Source organism: Peromyscus maniculatus, chromosome 4 (assembly GCF_049852395.1).
Source record: "Peromyscus maniculatus bairdii isolate BWxNUB_F1_BW_parent chromosome 4, HU_Pman_BW_mat_3.1, whole genome shotgun sequence".
Classification (NCBI taxonomy): domain Eukaryota; kingdom Metazoa; phylum Chordata; class Mammalia; order Rodentia; family Cricetidae; genus Peromyscus; species Peromyscus maniculatus.
Window position 1 is genome coordinate 73,708,841 of NC_134855.1, and position 16,197 is coordinate 73,725,037.

At 36.6% G+C, this 16,197-nt stretch overlaps 1 protein-coding gene across 3 annotated transcripts in view; it reads left to right on the top strand.

Moving 5' to 3' along the window:
- Lrrc4c (leucine rich repeat containing 4C) overlaps nt 1-16,197 on the top strand; it is a 1,301,043-nt gene that overhangs the window by 515,111 nt on the left and 769,735 nt on the right. For all 3 annotated transcript variants that reach the window (XM_042275785.2, XM_042275787.2, XM_076570133.1), the window contains exon 3: nt 7,300-7,388. The gene's annotated coding sequence lies outside the window, so the exon portion shown is untranslated. The remainder of the gene's footprint in view (nt 1-7,299; nt 7,389-16,197) is intronic.

A 16,197-nucleotide genomic window follows, 5' to 3' on the forward strand; every position in this document is an offset into this window, starting at 1 on the left:
CCATTACAGTAAGTTCATTTCTAAAGGGGAAAAAAAAACAACTAAATACTTGAGTGAATTGCAAATAGACATATGTCCCAGGATTTTAGTTGTGTGAAAAAGAAGTAATGGTTTGACAATGGTTCTTGGAAGTTATTTATAACAAGCATTGAGGAGATAATTCTTGTCCTATTTACCTAAGCACCAATACTAAAGAATGTCTTTGAATTTCAGAAGTGTCATTATAACAGCTCTTTTTAAAATCGAATCTCATTCATGATTCACATCATAAACACTTTTTGTAAACAGCATTAATGTTCAATGTAACACTATCATTCAGTTTTATTCAAGAATTTTATACATCATGACACCTCTTTTCTTATTCTTTTTGCTAATCCTTATATACAGGCATACAAAGCATATACACAATCATCAGATATACCATTTTTGAACTTTGCTTTTAATATTTTTCTATAACTCTACACATGTATGCAAACATCATTTTCTTTTTTTTCTTTTCTTTTTCTTTCTTTCTTTCTTTTTTTTTTTGGTTTCTTAAGACAGGGTTTCTCTGTGTAGCTTTGCACCTTTCCTGGAACTCACTTGGTAGCCCAGGCTGGACTTGAACTTAAAGAGATCCACCTGGCTCTGCCTCCCGAGTGCTGGGATAAAAGGCATGTGCCACCACTGCCTGGCTTGCAAACATCATTTTCATCCTTCGTAATTTGTTGATTTGCCTTAGACCTGCATGACCACTTAACCTTTCCATTTCAGTAGTGTTATATACTTTTTGCTAGTTCCTGGTTGTTAAATAAAAGTATACATTTGCAAGACAGAATCATTGCACTAGAGCAATTAATAATCCAAGAAGTTGGAATGCATACATTTAAATAATTCTCCTATCTAAGAACAAAATTGTGGAAATTAGGGTAGTTATAAGAATAAGGACTACTTTGTCAGGATACTGGTGGATTCCATGTAGGCATTTCTGAGTTGTGATTTTAGTCTTGTCATCTGAGAAAAAATACATAACTCCCTTTTTTCTTAGTTTGCACAAATCTGTCTCATCTCCTTTACATTTTTAGCAATTTCATGTTTATTTACCTAAAAAAGAAAATATCTTGATTACCCAAACTAACTAGTGACATTTCCAACTACTCTTGACAACACAAGAGACATGATGATTCATACAATGTGCTTTCCATTAATTAACCCCAGGGTACAACCTGTGTCTAGCTCATGCTATCTGATGCGATCATGAGAGTAAGGATGATGGTATGTACCAAATCTCTGTGGCTACAATGCTCTGATCTCTCCCCAAGTTTTCTATGCAGCAGGGTAAAATATCTGCAGGATTCTCTCACTCTTCCTGCAGTGCTCTTCAGTGTGACAGTTTAGAATCTTGCGGGGCTCACACCCAAATGGAGAAAGGTCAGAGGGAGATTAGGTGTTCTTCCTGCCAGACTGGTTGTATATCAGGAGAAAACAAACTGTTAGAGCTGGAGGAAGACACAGTCCTACTTTATGTGTTTCTGCCAATGGATAATGGCAACAAACAGAACATTCTCAAGCGATCCTTTTAAAGTGATGCCAGGCAGAGAATCCTCATATTAGATTGGTCCTTTTCATTGATACTTTATTATAGTGAGTTACTGTAGTCACTCTCCAACATTCCAAAGTCTCAGTTCACCAAAGTGATCACAGACAAAATGAGTTACTGGAGAGGGGAGTGACCCAGTGGTTTCAAACCCTGACTTACAGTAAAGAAGCTAATTTTGCAAGGGTTTGCCAGGGTTTTAGATACTTTGTTTGCAAGTCATTATTAGTCTTCTAAATATTTCTGGCAATTTTATATGAGAACTGACATGTTCAGCTTTTTGGGATGCTTGTTCATTCCAGATGATATATATCTGTGGATATATTAAAATTTGTTTTTGTAATACAAAACTGTCTAGGGTAGCACATGTTAATTCCACTCATGGGAGAAGAAAGACCACTGACTCAAATCATGGAGAAGATAAGAATTTTTTTATAGATCAGGAAGGAGTAGCGTATTTCCAAATGGGGCAGGGAAATTGGCTCAGTGACAGAAACAGAACATAAGCCTAACAAGTTGGTTATAACAACCTCCTGAAAAAGACACAGTTTCAAGATGGTCATAACAACTTTTTAAACAAAGACATGGTTGTTGTTTCCTGGAACAGGCAATACAGAACCATGTGTAGTTAAGTTTCTGGGGGGGGAGGGGCAGGGCATAGCCCAATCTTTCAGAAACACATTTAATATTAAACAGGCATGATATTAGTTCTTTTTTAAACTATAATATGCCTTTAAAGCCTAAGGTGAAGGCAGACTGGTTTATTGTATACTTATACTCCTTGAAAAGATTCTGTACCCTGATATTAAGTCTCTCTACCAACTCAGTAAGCCGAATCAAGCCAAATTAAGAATAAGAGGCCAAGTTTAGCTGAATTAAGAATAAGAGACCAAGTTTATTGGGCAAAAAACTCCTGGGTAATTTTCCTGGCCCCCAGAGATAAGACCATAGGAGGAGACTGGGGGGGAAACCACGTGGCCATTCTCTAGTAATCAGTTTAAATACCTCGTGAGTAGCTCTGGGGGAGGAGCTGCTGCTTGGAGGACTTTCTCAGAGGGGATGGGGTTTAGAATGCTGGAGAGTGAGGCTGGTGTGGGACTTCCAACTTAAATACTTCTCACTTCCTATGTACATATCAATTATTCTATAATTCCTAGTCTTGCATTTTTAAATGGAGATGATGACTAGGGTCCTAATTCTAATGGAATATTTAAGAGTTAAATATTGATACATGGACAGAACTTAAAGTACAATCTAATGTGTAACTACTAAAATAACTATATAGTATATATTCTTGTTAATTTTATTAATAGACTATATTCTATCTATTTATATAGAGCAATATAAGTTTTCTACTTTATGTCAATGATACTTATAGCTATTTAGCAATAGTTTGAAGCTCAAAAAGCCCAGCTTTAGTATCAGGTCCTGCATGAATATTACAAGGTAGATGAGATGATTAAAATCACTAAATGCTAAGCCTTATGTGTCCAGGGCAAGGCATACTTTTGTCAAGATTGAGGTTTGCCTTAAAGGAGCTGTAGATTAATTTTGTCCTGTTTTATTCAGAGGATTTTTGGTAGTCAAGTCCTTTTTTATAGAGTGCCCCCACTTTATTGGATCAGTTCCCATAGGAAAATGACAGAAATTATGACATTATTATCATTATAATTTTCTAGCTAAGGATCTATAACTCAAAAGGATGTTCTGTATCTAAATATGGCAGAACCCTGCCCTGCCCTAGCCTGGAATCTAGTTTTCTTTTTTATGGTTAATAATTTTCTTTAATAAAAATATATCAACTTGACTACATTTGCATATGATGGGAGAATAATTTTGTATCATAGAATATTATCAATGGTTAATATAGATTGGAATGTACAATATGTAAGTCCTTGCAAAATGATAGACCCTAGTTTTCAGCCAGAAAAGTAATAAGTAATTTATTCAGTGATTTGAAGATGTAAAGCACCCAATATCCTTCTTTTTTCTTCAGTAGGATAATCTTTCTCTGTCTCTGGCAGATAGGGCTGAGGACACTATACTGTGAAAACAGAAACAAATGGTAATAAAGGGGAAGGACCAGGTTTCCTCCTTTCACGTCTGACATTAAAAAAAGATGTAAGCATACTAAATTCTTGGTGCACTATCATCCATCAATTGCTTAGAAATCTAATGACTTCTTTTCATCAATTTTATTTAATTCCCAGTCACATGGGAGGGATATTTAAGTTGCTGGAGACATGAGAATGAAAACAAGAAAACAAAAACTTAAACTTTCTTGCAAAAGGGAAAGAAAAGAGCAATTTAAAAGTTTATTTGAAAAAAAGTGTCTAAATGATAATGATTGCTTTGAATAAAACTTGTAGTGTTTATAGGGATAGGCAAAGCCTGGAGGTTCCATTTTAAATAGAACAAAAAGGATGACTATCAGGAAGATTTGGTGTAGGAAGGAAGCGATTCTCCCAGCTTAGGGTAAGAACATTTTAGAGAAAAGGAACAGCAGAGACAAGCCCTAGACAGACACAGGCCTAGGATCTCCCAGCAGCTGCTCGGAAATCGTATTCTGCAAGAAGCTAGCCAAGGTCAAGAGTCTGTGTAATAACCTGAGGAGGATTATGTGGGGTTTTGTTATCCCTTTAGGGATTTCTACAGAAAAAGAGAAAGGAAATAGAAAAACAAGATTCCAGTCCAATAAAACCAGAGAATCTTTAAAGTGGTGTTTGGAGCTCTATTTATTAATACAAAAGGAAAATCATAGCTGTATTTTTGATATATTTAGAAAATAGGACAGATGAGTACATATAACACACTTGGTTTGGTGGTACTGATAACTCTTCATTGGAAGTATAAAAATTTGTCACCTGAGAGGAAGGAACTTCAATTGAAGAGTTATATAGATATAATTGTCTGTTTGTATGTCTATGAGCATTTTCTTGAATGCTAATTGATGTAGGAGGGATAAACCCCTTGAGGGCAGGCAATCCTTAGGCAGGTGGGTCTAAAGTGTATAGGAGAGATAGCTGATTTTGAATGAGAGAGAGAGAGAGAGAGAGAGAGAGAGAGAGAGAGAGAGAGAGAGAGAGAGAGAGAGAGAGAGAGAGAGTAAACATCATTCGGCATTTGTTATAGCCTTTTTAAAAGTTTCTTCTGCCAGCTTCCTACCTGGAGTTGCTGTCCTGACTTCCCTCTGTGATGAACCTGAAAGTGTGGGATGAAATAAAACCCTTCTTTTAGCTGGTGGCACACTTGGGAGGCAGAGCCAGGCAATCTCTGTGAGTTCGAGGCCAGCCTGGTCTACAGAGTGAGATCCAGGACAGGCACCCAAACTACACAGAGAAACCCTGTCTCGAAAAGCCAATAAAACAAAAACAAAAACAAAACAAAACTAAAACAAACAAACAAACAAACAAACAAAAAAAAATAAATAAAAAAAAATCCTTTCCTCTGCTAACTGTTTTGGTCAGAGTACTGTTTTCCCATCACAGTGCAGCGGTGGCTCCACATGTATTTGAACTAGAAAGTGGGAGGATAAAGTGTCCTCCCCTAGAGAGATTGTAGGAGTAGTGGGCAGGTGGCGGCAGCTCACTTGTGTACATTCTAAGTCTCTTGTAGCAGCCCGGTTAATGTGTCAAAAAGACCATCTACTCTCAGTATGGCTCCTGATGAGAAGTGAGAGTTGAAATATAACGTTGGCCACACTAAGTATATAGATGATACTCAGAACTCAAATTCAGTATTAGGTCACTAAGGGAATGATTTCAGCAAGAAGTCCGTGTTCAGGATGTCAGCCACTGTGCAGTTCACTTTAACAAGCACATAAAGAGAAATTTTGGAGGTGGCTGAAAATAGGACCAGATGGGAGATGAAAACTGGAGAGAATGTGTTTCTAACAAAGACTATTGGGATCCAGCCCCTCAATAGTCTTCTCCTAAAGTTTCAGAAGAGACACTACCAGTGGCGGATTAATCTGAGTGAAATTGAAAGAATCTCCGTACATGAAACTCTGTAATCCATTCACTTTTTTGTCCTAAGTCAAAATCTCTCTATGCAATTGGAGGAGAGAGGAAGGGACAGAGAGGAGCCTCTCTGTCCCTTCCTCTCCTGTCCTCTCATTGTTCTATTTAAGTTCTTTCTATCTTTTTCCTCTGTCCTCCAATTTAAATCCATATGCAATCTGCAATTCTCTGGTTCCATGGCTTTCTGCTCAGGCTGGGTAAGTCTGCTCGGTAGCTGGAAGCCTGTGTCATAACTTGATGCACCCAGTATATGAAAAAGCCCTTTTGTTCTGAGTTAGTTGTTAAAGGGGGAAGTCTAGAGATATCATTAAGGCTATGAGAGAAAGGAAGATTAAGCTTAATTTGCACAAGAAACAAAACCTTGTACCTAACATCTGCCTGACCTTGGCAGTTGTCACTGTATGGATATTTACTTGATTTCAGAAGAGCAGCAGATGATCTGGAATGTATATCTGTCTACAGTCCATCCTTGGAATTGAGAAGTATCTCAGATAAAATACTTTTGTCCAGACACAAAAGCTCTGACCCTGAATTCTTGCTAAAGGAGATAATTACAGAAGGCAGGTATCTGAGTCTAATGCTAGTAAAAGGAAACAAAAGCCTGGAAAAACAAAGTCTTGCCTGTGTCACAGTTCGGGGAAGTATCCCAATACCTCAATTGTATAGGGGAAATAGTGCGCAACGAATGATCAAATACACTCTTCTATGAATGGAAAAGCTACAATAGCACACGAGACACTCATAGCAGGAAATAGCTAATATTCAAATGCCAATATCATCAAGACTCCTTAAGATTTGGCTTTATCCTCTGGAAAGACCCTTGGCTTCTTCCGGGTATTAGCTTTTGCTCTAGTCAGTTGAATTTTCACTTCATATTTCTGTGTCCCCCAGCAGTTTTCTATATAGAAGTGAAAACTTTTTAATAGGAAATGACTCTCCAATCCATGATATGCAGACTCTACCACTACTAGTTAAATGGATAATTTATTTTATTTACTTGTTATAATTTTAACAGATGCATTATTACCATGATTGTTTGCAATATAAATAATGAGACTGTTCCAATCCTACTCTATATCTTAGCATTCAAACAATGTTAATAGCATTTATCTAATTTCCAGCCATCACTCTTCTCTTTTCCAGTGCACTGTATATCTAGATAAGAAAGACATTTATGGAAATGTAGATGACCTGGATATTAATTTTTATGGGTAGCTTCAGGGAAGGAAGGAGGAATAGAGGGATAGTGGGAGGGAGACAGAGTTTGATATGTAGTAAAAGGGAATATGAAGAAAAGAAAAATGGGATTTCAGGTCAAAGAACAGAACAAATGGCTTGATGAGTGACAAGTGAGCCTTATTTAAGAATGAGGAATGAGTTCATTCGACAAAAATAGAGTGGCCAAAGGAAGAAAGGAGTAAACACTGCATATGCCATTTTCTCCTTGGGAAAATATTTCTCAATAATCCATTAAAAAAAACTTGATAAAGAAAAATATTTTCCCAGAACCAAGTATTGTGAATGTCTGGAAAAAGCCCCAAGCATGATATACATCATATGAGAGGAGGCAAGAGAGAGGGAGAGAGAGAGAAATTGATCATTCCATCTTACTCCATTAGGTAGGTTTTAATTTCAAGTAATTTTGCTGACATTTTTGAACTTCGTTAAGAATAATGTCACGTGTTAATTTTCTCCTCTTTCTAGAAATGATTCACTTGTGTGCAAGACTGCATGGTCACCCAGAACAAGTGGAGGCCAGCAAGTTGGAGCTTCTGCTGATACTCTAAATTCATGTGAGTCTAACTTTAACAACATGCTTAAGAAGTAAAGAGGCACTTGTTTCCTCTGATTTTCATAGAGCCTTGGAGGAAAAAGATGTTTGAGAAATTGCATGGTTATTTTCTGAATACAGAGCTTGTTGCTAGTGTGTTGGGTGAGACTGCAAACCCCTGTGCAGAAATCTTTGAAGCAGAGTCTCTCCCATAGCTAGGGATTGAGTTGTCTCTCCTAGGATGAAAATCAACAAGTCTCAACAAAGAAAATAACCTTCTTGCACTTAACCATCCTCTTGAGTTTTTTTCTTAATTTTTTTTATTTATTCGTCTCTCATGGAATACATCTTGCCCATGGCTTCACCTCCCTTCACTCCTCCTAGCCCCTTCCTACCCCAGATCTACTACCCCTCCCCCAGAAAAAAAGCAGGCCTCCCAGGGACATCAACTGAATTTGGCATAATAAGATTCAATAAGACCAGGCACAAAACCTCACATCAAGGTTCAGGAGGCAACCCAGTTAGAGGAAAAGGGTCAAAAGACCATGCAAAAGAGTCAGAGATACCCCTACTCCTGCTGTCGGGAGACAACCCCAAAACACCAAGCCAATAACCAAAACACATATGAAGAAGACCTAGCACAGACTTATGAAGGTTCCATTATTGTTGCTTCATGTTCCTGAGCACCCATGAGCCCTGTTTATTTGATTCCTTGAGCCAAATTCTCCCAGTGTCCTTGGGACACAAATCACTTCTCCCACTACTCCCCAGGTCCTCCCCACCCCAGGGACTCGATGGAAAACTCCAACCTGGGCTCATCGTTTCATTGACTTTTTTTTTTTTTTTTTTTTCTGGTTGTGTTTGATTCTACCCTAGGTAGAACCTAGGTCTCTAGACTCTCCAGCCTCCAGTTACTGGTGATCTAGGAAGTGTCAGGCATGCATGGGTTCTCTCTCAGGGCATGGACCTGAAATTAGATCAGCTGTTGGTTGGCCACGCCCACAATGTTCTGCACCACCAGTGTCCAGCACATCTTGAAGGTGAGACAGATTGTAGGTTGAAGGTTTTGTGGCTAGGTTGATGTCCCAGCCCCACCACTGGCTGCCTTGCCTGGTTACAGAAGATAAATGGTTCAGGCTCTGTTTCTTCCCTTACTAGGAGTTCTCACTAGGGTTAACCTCACAGGTTCCAGAGAGTTTCTACTGCACTGTGTTTCCCAATCGCATCCCAAATGCCCTCCAATTCCAGGTTTCTTTCCCATAGTTTTTTCCCTCCATCTTTCCCCCTCCACCTGATGCTTCCTATTCTCATCCCCACACGCCCCTAGTCCACTCACAATATCTATTCTATTTCCCCTTCTCAGGGAGATCCACGTGTCCCTTACTTTGCAGCTCTCCTTGTAACTTAGGCTCTTCAGGCCCATGCATTATAGCAAGATTATTATTTACTTGACAGCTCATATCCACTTATAAGTGAGTACATACTATGATTGTCTTTCTGGGTCTGGGTTATCTCACTCAGAATGAGGTTTTCTAGGTCTATCCATTTGCCTGCAAATTTCATGATGCCATTTTTATTAACTGCTGAATAATACTACATTGTGTAAATATACCACATTTTCTTTATCCATTCTTCAGTTGAGAGACATCTAGATTGTTTCCAGATTCTGGTTATTACAAATAAAGCCACTATGAACATAGTTGAACAAGTTTCCTTGTGGTAGGATGGAATGTCTTTTGGGTATGTGGCCAAGACAAGTATAACTTAAGGTAAATCAATTCTCAATTTTCTGAGGAACCGCTACATTGTTTACATATATAAATTAGTGTCTTTTTTGAGTTTACATTTGTCTAAAGAGCTGACAATTTTCTTTCTCAATATATGATGAAGTCATGAGAAGGAATGACTTCATTTTGTTTTGTATGTATTTCCAGCACTTTTAGAACAGTATCTAAACTGGTAGAGACTAGCCTTGGTGTTGGCACACATCTGTAATCCCAGTACTGAGAAAGCAGAGACAGAAGGATTGCAGCAAATTCAGGGCTAGCCTGGGTTACATCCTGTGTTCTGAGGTAGCGTAGGCTATAGTGTGAGACCATATTCCCCCAGGAAATTCAAATAAATACATAAATAGTAGGATCTCAAGTCTTCTTTTGATTGTTTTTGGCTTTCATCTCATTTCTCCTCTCCACATTAGTGCTTAAGGTTTGTTTGAAGCACTATTTAAGTTCTGCTCAACAATGTAACCATCCATAAGATATTTTCCCTCTATTACTCAGCTTAGAGCAAGGGTTCAAATTTTCTCCTATGTCCTTTATCATAATTAATCCTAATCACTTCTCCAGCTCAGCCCTTTGAGGTCAGGGCAATTAATTTGACTATTTTGCTAGCCTCACTAATTCTTGGCTAAGAGCTTACTCTTCAATAGTAATGACTTTAATTGCTATCTTTCCATATTAGAAGAGCCTCTGGCAGATTTCTGGCCACATCAGTATTATCTTTCATAAAATATTCTGTTCCTGAAAAGAAAATTTGGAAATTTAGTAGGATATCTTACTCTATGAAATCTTGAAATTACCAAATTGGGGCAAAAATCTTTTAAAGTACTTTATTGAAGGAATCATATTATTCTGTATGTCATTGTATAATTACTTGTGATATATTTATTCAAATAATTAAAATATCTGTGAATTCAAATGATATATACACATATATAGAAACATACACTTTTAATCTTTGTTAGTTTAATGTGTAATGATTGTATGATGTCATATTGTATTTTTACAATATTTTTCAACTTGAGTTCTGAATACACATGACTGTGTATTCATGCAACTTCAACCATATGACATGGAAAGAAAGTAAATGAACTCTACCCCCCTGTAAGCCAGTATCATCAGAAAAGAAACAAATACAGGGTCCATGACGAATCTAAGGATTTTGCTGAAAACAGATATATAAGCAAACATCTGGGCACAGAAGTCTAAAAATTTATTTGTGGACACTTGAAAACTAAGTGGCCATTGAGCAAGTCATTGCTGTCCATTTATATTTCAAATAATTGCAAATAATACTACATAAAATAAGACAGCTCCATAAAGTAGAAATATCCAATTTCTAATGCTTCTCCCCTGTCCCACTGAGTCATTTTACTATGGCTCTTACATACATGTGTTTATAGTTGACTACTCCGCACTGGAAAACATATATGGAGTCTTTACCCTGGAGAAAATCCATTCTTACGTTCTCATCACACGTTGATTATCTATAGTTCCTCATCTAAGGGTGGAGCCTTGTGAAATTTTCTCCATCCACATTGGTATACCATCTGATGGTATTGCTATGCAGATCTTGTTTTACCAACCTATTGCTGAGGTTTTATGAACACAGCTTCCCTCTCATATCTTAAAGGCACTAGCTTGCAACAGCTGTCATGGCCCTCTGGCTTTTATATTATTCGTTGCCCCATGTAAGGTTAAGGGAATATTAGTTCTTGGTTTTTGATATGCTGTGTTCTCAAACATGTATTTATATCTATATCTTTATCATCTATATATTTATATCTATATCATCTACATCTAGATAGATAGATAGATGCTTGCCTGCACTGATCTGGGTTTGATATTCCAAAATTCAACAGTAACTGTAATTGTGCCTGAGGATTACCTGTAGCTGCATGTACTAAAACCCATGGATTCAAGTTTCTCCACTACATACCTCTGCCAGGCTTTTGCCTAGAAATGATCAAGCAAATCCATAATGATTCTTTGGTGGCTTGAGGGCCAAATTATTTTTTTTTAAATGAATTGTTCAGTTTTTCATTAGCTGTAACTTTTTAGACACAGAAACAATTTGTTTAAGAAAATTATGTTGGAATTAATTTGTATTTTTCTGTAACAAACTTTTAGAATGCCAACTATCTTTATACTTAATATTTGGGTCATGTGGCTTGAATGTTGTTCAGTCACATAGTGCACTCTTTCCCATATGGGCATTTGTAAAGAAGAATTAATTCTCAAAGTACAGTCCCAATTTGTTAGCAGCAAAGATGTGATCCTATAAATGCAATTAGGAAACGTTGTTGTTCTGCAAGCATCATGCATCACACTTACACAAACTCACATGGGATAACCCAGCCCTGCTACCAAAATTCAAGGGTACAATTATCTTTTTTTATTTTTTATTTTCTCCTTTAAAAACATCTTAATAGTAATTTAAAAACACTAACACAGAAACACAGACAACAGTCAGGTCTTTCTCAAGGTCAGGATCAGCAGTATATCCAGCTAGCCCTCTTTCCATGCAAGGTCATTGGGGCTTAAACTTCCCAAAGCTGTCATCTCCTATGATAGCATCATCTTTTCATAGATCCCCCTGAAGGGCCTGCCTGAGGCTACTATATAGTCACCTTAATTATAGAAAAGGACTATGTTCTATAGTACTGATAGAGAGCATTATTTCACACATCTATAAGCCTATCATGGAACTTTTCATTATCACAATTGTGTGCATGCTACACTTTAATACAAAGCAACAGAATAGCATACATTGCTTTGCTGAAAAGACTTCTTCATCAGATTATCTTATTGTTCCACTAATTCTCAGAAATTTGATATGCTGCCTCTCTTCACAGTTCTTTAATTCCATGTTGACTGGAATTCTGTAAAATTGTAATTACTAGTACTGATTATCAAATTAGGTGTGACGATTTAAAATAAAGAACAAGAATTTTTCTCTTAAAACTGATAACAATCTTGGGAAAGCAAGAAACTAGTGGTGCATTAGATCATTTACTGTTTTCCTCTGCATGTTTAAATTGGCCGCTAAACAAGCTGGAGATTTGGGTTCTGTGGAGGTTTGTAGCAGGTGAACTTCTGTCTTTTGTTTCTATAAACGGACAGCATCATGTGACTCTAAATCTTCCAGGAGAGTCAGTGCAATTTTCAGCCATTTCATTCATTTTTTTTCAAAGGTGTTTGAATTTAGTAGATTAATAAAGTCACGAGTTAACGCCTTTCAAATCCTGCTGTTCTGAGAAGGGAATTGATGTGGTGTATATGCACCTGTACCATAGAGAAGACTCTCGGTGGTGGTGGTGGTGGTGGTGGTGGTGGTGGTGATTTTCAAAGAGTCAGAACGTTATTTTACCAATTTGCTGATGTTTTTCATTTTTAAAGAAGAAATGTCTAAAACCAATCGAATTAGATGTCTTCCATCTGTAGAGAACTCAAATGAGAAACGTGCTTGGTTAATAAATTACAAAATTAGCCTTTGAACACTTTTTATTGTTTATGTTAGAAGAGGCAATTCTTGATATAAAACTTAACACTGAAGGAGATTACACAACCACCCACAGATAGCATTTTAGGCTTTTCAATTTAGCTGTTCCTATGGAATTGTGGGAAGAGTTATAAGCCTACATTGTGGAACTGGACAACTGGGAGGGATTTTTTTTTCATACTACTAGCAGAGAACATCATTAAAATAGTGTATCATTAAAGTTCTTATCTTTTAAACTAGTACACAAACAATATTTTCTACAATTTAATAATTCATGTTAGATTTCTTTGTGAAGACTGCTAACCCCAGAGTTAGTGTGTTACCTGTTATCATGCAATAGAGTAGATATTCAGTACAGAGTTAAAACTATAAATTGCTTTCTTCACAGTGGTAGTGTAAGACATACCTACTTCAGATTTTGAATCCAGCAAGGATCATTAATTCTCAGTGCACATTTTGTCCTAATATTTCCAAACCTATTGAGACACATTTTATAACGTTACCCAATTATTTAATTTCCAGCAGGCATTTCTTCTGTATAATATAGAAAACAGCATGATCTCCTATTTGTTAATATTTTAATTACTGAGATTAGATCACTAGACATTGGTGACCTGGTGTGTGCAGGTTTGTATTTGTATGTACGTATGTATATAAATGTTTGTGTGTGTATGTGTCTACATGTGTGTATTTGTATTTGTCAATACATACAATGTAATATAGATTGTATATGTATACATGTTTGTGTTTGAAAGTACTTATATGTATATTTATGTTTGTATATGTGTGTGTGTCATTAACAGAAACATGGGCACACAATTGAGCACACACACACTAACATATTCTCATCCCAGTAATTCCACTAAACCCAAGTTCTATATGGAACACTGAAGTCAACTATAATATGTCAATTGCATGTCACTAAGTACTTAGCACTTACTGGCAAAAACACCATTTATTGTAATGATAGAAATTACATTTTAGTCAATATGCTCTTCGCTTTGAATCCATTTGTGACTTCAGAAAAGGCTTTAATAACATGTTAGGGGTAAAAACCATCCATCTGAAGAATAAACCTAAGAGAAAGTACTGGCTTTGATTCACTCTAATTCACCAGGCACAGAATTGACAGTTTTTATATTCTGTGGCATCACAACACATATTATGTTGTGATTGGGTTTCTTGGCATTTAAAACTATTTCTGTTTATTTTAAATTGGTACCATACATTTTTACTAACAATCAGAATATATTTCTTTCTTTTTTTGGATTTACTTACTTATCATATGGATGTAAATGTATATATGTGTGTGACCTGTTATACATATGTATGTAAGAAGACAAGTTGCTGGAGTCTGTTCTCATCCCATCACATGGAACCCCAGGGATGAACTGAGATCATCGGCTTTTTGGCAAGTGCTTTTACCTACTGTGCCCTCTCATGCAGTCTGCATATTTTCTTATCTTCTGTAAGGATATTGATTTCACTTTTATCTAAAATTAGCCTACATTATTGATTAATGTATTTTACATTATAACCTACTCATTTTTGTGACATAAGAAAACATATTCAATGTCCTTGACAATTTGAGCAAATGTATTCACCCCTGCAAAATACAAACGTGTGTTTAGATCTTGTCAGGATGGACAATTTTCATTCAACAATTGATTGCACTGTTTTGTAAAATTAGAATGTATCATAAGATTTGTCTGATTTTCTTTGTAGACTTCTGTACTGACTTACTATTTAATACTCCAGAGTTAAAATAAGCACAGCGATAAACTGTGAAAACGGGAGTCACTATGTAGTACAATCAGTTTAACATAGTAAAATATCAGCATAACAGGTCCACATAATTAAAGCCTTTTACATCGTGCCCAAATTCTGATCCGTTTATTCCACTTGCAGAAGAGTGCTTCTGTATATTGCTACATAGTTACAAAGCAGATAAATGACAAATGTTGATCTATTATTTTGATTTGTCCTTTCATCCATAATGAATGTTCAATTTTTATTTATTGACTATCTTAATTTAAAATTTTAAGAACGGTTTGTCCTTAGTTGAACTGTAGTAAGAAGTGACTTCAGTAATGTACAATACAGAGGTCAGAGAGGAAGAGACTGAGGCATTCTTGCTGTCACGGTGTACTCCTGCCTGCTGGATAGTAATCTCTACCCTGGAGGCATGTGATGAACTTGGCATTTGGACTGAATGCCAAAGCAAACATTCAATTTAGTCAAAGTCAAGTCTGGCTGTTTCTTGGCATTTATATTGATTAAAGGAAAAACAAATTAGATTTTGACTTTCTATGCTTTCTTATACTACCTGTTAGCAGGTGGTATAGATACTCTAATTTTTCTCCCTACATTTAATTGAGTTTTTTGAGGATTTCAAAATGACTGCTGTATTCACATTATTTTACCTTCCCTTACAACTCTTCTCATTCTCCTTACCAAAGTCATGACTACTTCTTAAATTATATATATATATACAATATGTATAATATAGATATATAAATACAAGCTGTTGAGTCCATTTAGTGTTGTTTGTATGTATATGTGTCTATGTATATATGGCTGACTACAAGGGTTTGGCTACCCTCTAATGGGGGTAGTTATCAATAATTTAATAGTAAAGTTATGATTAAATGATCCTACATTTATGGAGGTGTCATTGAACATCAGTATATTTTATATTTTAGCTGGTGGGCTAAGAGTGTACTCATAGACCTCGATTCAAACAGAATTTCAAATTTTGTTTTCAAATCTCTTTAATCATTGTAATTTTCCCAAATATAGTCTGATGCTTGGTATATAGCAGCCATTGTACATATGCACAATTATCTTTACTTTTTAGGTAAGAAAGGGGCCAGCAATAGTGATATAATAATTTTCCTTATGGTTATCCAGTTAGAAAATGATAATCTTTTTTTTTTTTTTTTTTTGGTTTTTGAGACAGGGTTTCTCTGTGTAGCTTTGCGCCTTTCCTGGAGCTCACTTGGTAGCCCAGGCTGGCCTCGAACTCACAGAGATCCGCCTGGCTCTGCCTCCCGAGTGCTGGGATTAAAGGCGTGCGCCACCACCGCCCGGCTAGAAAATGATAATCTTGAGGTTCAACATGAATTTGCCTGTATCACACTCTATTCCCTGAGTATCTCCTGTAATACTTTTATTCTGTGATAACATCCTCCATTTCACACTGCATCTAGATGGAAAAAATCCTCACATGTTCTATAATAATCCCCATGTCTCAGTGGTTTCAAGTTATATGGAGCATCTCCTAAACACCAGGAAAAATTCAAGTTAGCAGAGTGGGTTCTTACCATTTTCTGATCTCTGTTATTGGTTCAGTTAACAGTTACTCCCTGGATCCCTAATGTTTGTCAATATAAGGAAACTGATGGAGAAATTCGTGAGTAATATTTCTTTCTCATGATAAGGTTCCTGAAATCACATAAAGAAAACATATTTGCTTCAAACTTCATGTAGGCTTGAGGATGGAGGAGGCAGAACAGGTGAGCTCAATGGAATCCTCAGAAACTTGACACGAG